Raw genomic sequence first — 4,346 nt, 5'->3', positions numbered from 1 at the left:
TTATCAAAATGCCAGCAGAAATAATATTGCACCCAAAATTCAAAATGTGGTGGAAAAAAGTGCCCTGAGTATATATGAGTTATTTTCATAATTCATAATTATATTTTAAAAATATTTCCAGAATATTGACGCGATTGCAAATGTGCTAATGAATTTATAAAACAGTTCAGTAAACAAAGAGTGAATATTGTGATGTGACATTTAGACATAGCCTAATATTCCAAATATTTTCTGTTTTTGCTCGATTTCTCAAATGACAATAGTTGCAAACAAGCCACAGAAAGAGTTATGCGTATTTGTGATTCAGTAGTTGCTTAGTTCCAGAACGAATCTGCCGTTTTGAACATAAGTTTAAAATGAATGCTTCTATGACTCGTACATTAATACGGTAATTTGGCGCCACCTATTGGCGGTTTTAACTTCATAATTAAAAATATATAACTTGTATTAAGGGGAAGCCAGTTTGAAGAATGCCTTTGGTCGCATAGGAATTATACTTGAATTGTGAATTGTTTAATACCTTTTAATGGTCTTCTGCCATGTTTGAGGCATATTTATTTTTCATGCTTTAATGTTGGCCTAATTTCAGTTACATTTAGATTTTTATTGTAGTAACCACTCAGCTATATGTGGAAATGCATATATTAAAAAAAATGTTGCAAATAAAACCATAGTCCACAACTTCTGTAGTTTTAACTTATTTTAATATATAAATTCAGTGAAATCGTCAAACGTTTGTATGACTTGCCAGTGACTTGTGACCCAAGCTACGACTTGACTTGACTTGCTTGACATAAGGCAGTGACTTGACTTGACTTGCCTTTATAAAAAATTTACTTGAACTTGCTTGAGACTCGAAGGTTAAGACTTGAGACTTGCTTGTGACTTGCACATGTGTGCTTACTCCCACCTCTGGTAAATGCATAGTAACCACAACACTTACCATGCTTTTACCACAGTATTTGCCGTTTTAATGTATCATTTGTTGTAAATGCACAGTAACCACAAAACTTACTATGCTTTTACCTCAGTATTGGTAGTTTTAAAGTAATATTTGTTGTAAATGCATAGTAACCACAACACTTACCATGCTTTTACCACAGTATTTGCAGTTTTAATGTGTCATTTGTTGTAAATGCACAGTAACCACAAAACTTACCATGCTTTTACCTCAGTATTGGTAGTTTTATAGTAATATTTGTTGTAAATGCATAGTAACTACAACACTTACCATGCTTTTAATGCCTAATAATTTAAAATCCAAAAATTGTAAGGTAAATCTGTAATTTTTCCTTTAAATATATTATACATAATGATATTTTATTTTCTCTTTTTTCAGCTGAAAAGACCAAAAGGGCCTTTCGGACTCAGTCAGCTCATTATTGTTTGAGGAGAAGTAAACAGGAGACGAAAAGCTACAAAGGCAAATATTCACAATGGTATGTATGTGTTGGTTTTAACCTGTAATCAAACATTTTATCAATCATTTGTTGTTTCTTAAACCTTGTCTTACAAAACCCATAGCCCAATCAGTACAAACATAGTCTCAATAATAAGTCTAAATAATTCACAAGATTTAACAAGTTCTCAAATTCATACGATGCACATACATATTTGTATACTCATACATAATCCTGCAGCTTTTACTCCTAGTGCTGTCATTGGCTACTGCCTCAATTCCTGTACATATTTATCGCGATATTTGCAAATCAGTTGCAGATGCCCCACACACTGTCAGAAAGTTTATATTAATTGCATTATTTAAAATGATTACAAATTGGACCCTGTCTGTTGATGTTCCAATGATACATGATGTCTCTCCACACCTCATGACCTACCTCTGTCTGTTTGCAAGAGTGGAAAAGCTAATCTGACTTGTCACACGACATCAGATACTCGATTATTTTGTCATGATCAGATCAGTTACACTGCTGATAACTGTCCCGTTTGCATGTAAATCGTGTTATTTTTGCTTGCTATTAATGACATACTTTTAATCATGCCCACATATCAGTAAACTTATTACATAAATGCATTTAACATTTAATTATGCAACACTCTATACAGAAATAAATCCTACTGTTATTTATAAACTTTCTACTTGCTTGTAATGTAATAAAATTACCTTCCTTTCTGTCTTGCAGGATTACTTAGTCCTTTTTTTAAGATCTCTACAACATCAAACTCAACAGCTATTTTAAGAGCCGACCCTCACAAGAGTTCCAGTACTAGTGAGACGCAGCGAATCTTGCCGTGATCAGCCCTTCCCAGGTAAAGATCCTACAATATTTCAAACAGTATTTACTCATCAAATGCTCTCTCCTGAAGCGTATGGTAAAATAACTTATTTATAACTGTCTTCATTTCTATGTTTTAAGAACAATAGTAATTGCACATAGAGTAAGTAGAGACTTTTTTTGTTTTACAGCAGAGAAGGGAGACCAGTCCTTATATCAACGCAAGCTAATCGAATGAATCCTTTGTTTCGGTGAGGAAGGAACATCCGGTGCCCAAAGACAGAAAGGTGTGCGAGGCCATTTGTATGTCTTGTATTGAAACAATGCTGTAATATGTAGGCTAGTACATCATTTGATGTTGACAATTTTACATTGTACAGGTTATCACTTGGTTATTCACCAAGTAAAGCTCTTGAAACAAGTGACAGAAGAGTGTGTTGTCTTGAAAGAAATCAAGCATCACTGGCAAAGGCTCAAAGAGATCATGCCTTTCTAAAATATCTTTTAAAACAGGTTACTGTTGATATGGGTAAAACAGTTTTTTTTTTTTCAGTACTTAACTCATATTACAGGTGAAACTCGAAAAATTAGAATATCGTGCAAAAGTTCATTTATTTCAGAAAATTCAACTTGAAAGGTGAAACTAATATATTATATAGACTCATTCATGACATGCAAAGTGAGATATGTCAAGCCTTTATTTGTTATAATTTTGATGATATAATTTTGGCTTACAGCTATGAAAACCTTTTCACAATATTCTAATTTTGGGGTTTTCATAGCTGTAAGCCATAATCATCCAAATTGTAACAAATAAAGGCTTGAAATATCTCACTTTACATGTAATTAGTCTGTACAATATATTAGTTTCACCTTTTAAGTTGAATTACTGAAATAAAGTTTTGCATGATAAAAAAATTGCTAAATGTTTTGCACGATATTAACATTTTTCGAGTCTCACCTGTATTTGCTGCAATTTTATATATATATATATAATACTTCAATGTGTATAATATAATGTACTGACTACTGCTTTGTAAATTTAAATAAGGAACAGGCAACTCAGGCCCTTTTGCGTTCTCCTTTTTGAGGTGGAGAGTTTACATCAAACCCTAATTGAGCACATCTGAACATTTTAACCAAAGTCTCCAGGTTTACTTGTGGACATAGGCAGGGGGGTTTGAGGTTGGAGCTAAATCTACAGGACAGTGGACACTGAGGGCCAGAGTAGCCCATCACTGCTTTAAATAACACACAACAGAAGCTGACCTGACTGTCCATTAAACAACTTAATTTGAATTGTTTGTTTTACTTTCAGACCAGGACTGGAGAACACCTGACGATGGGATGTTGAGACTTCTTCCTCTGAGAAAAAGCTACACCACATCAGTGATCACATCTTCTGTTCATCAGTTGTACTGTAGGGCACAACTGAACAAACTGTTTAGATGAGGAAGAAGAACATGAACACGATAGAGACATGTACAGGGAAGAGCAAGAAACCAGTTTAGCTGTGATAATGAATCATTATTTTCCAACACAATATCAACACAATGTTTTCTGTATCATAGGTGACTGAATATGATTCTCTGGCACTCATTATGTGGCTTCAGCAGCTGTGAATGGATTAATGTGATGTTAATGTATTTTTGAAGACCCATTTTTATTTATCTTGAATCTCGTTTGTCTTTATGCTACTTTATCAACTTTATGCTGTGTCCTCCAATAAAGTATTGTTTAATAAAATATGGTGAATATTGTGTATTAAAAGTGGTGTTTGGTACAGTAAATGTAATATTTTATTTGAGAAATTTTAATTTCTTATGAGTTTAGTTCATAATTTAAAAATAGGACATAAACATTTTTGATCTAGTTAATGATATTTGGGACAACAATGCACTAAAAGTTGCACATGCTTGAATGTGAGAAGTATGCCAGTTTTCAGTGAAATGAAGGGAAGGTATGTGAATAACAAGAGGCTGCAGTGGGTTATATTACTACAAACACTTCAATCATAATTTAAGAAGATCCATGTTGATCATTCTAGTACATCTACTGCATTTAGTATGAAATCATAGATATTACTGATGTCAGGCATATAAGAAGCAA

The 4,346-nt window shown here is 33.3% G+C and overlaps 1 long non-coding RNA gene across 2 annotated transcripts; it reads left to right on the top strand.

Annotated features, from left to right (window-relative positions):
* The first annotated feature begins 1,344 nt into the window (after positions 1-1,344).
* Positions 1,345-4,007, top strand: LOC143757462 (uncharacterized). Of its 2 annotated transcripts, none has more exons than XR_013210564.1 (4): positions 1,345-1,439; positions 2,145-2,271; positions 2,429-2,524; positions 3,556-4,007. It is a non-coding gene; the product is annotated as an uncharacterized LOC143757462 (long non-coding RNA). The 2 variants fall into 2 exon arrangements; XR_013210611.1 differs by having other exon boundaries at positions 1,403-1,439; positions 2,429-2,540.
* The last annotated feature ends 339 nt before the right edge of the window (positions 4,008-4,346 follow it).

This window comes from Siphateles boraxobius, unplaced genomic scaffold (genome assembly GCF_051911475.1).
Source record: "Siphateles boraxobius isolate OS27281-9 unplaced genomic scaffold, OSU_SipBor_1 1, whole genome shotgun sequence".
NCBI classification, from domain to species: domain Eukaryota; kingdom Metazoa; phylum Chordata; class Actinopteri; order Cypriniformes; family Leuciscidae; genus Siphateles; species Siphateles boraxobius.
The sequence above is the reverse complement of the archived record's forward strand: the minus strand, read 5'-3'. Positions and strand labels throughout refer to the sequence as shown.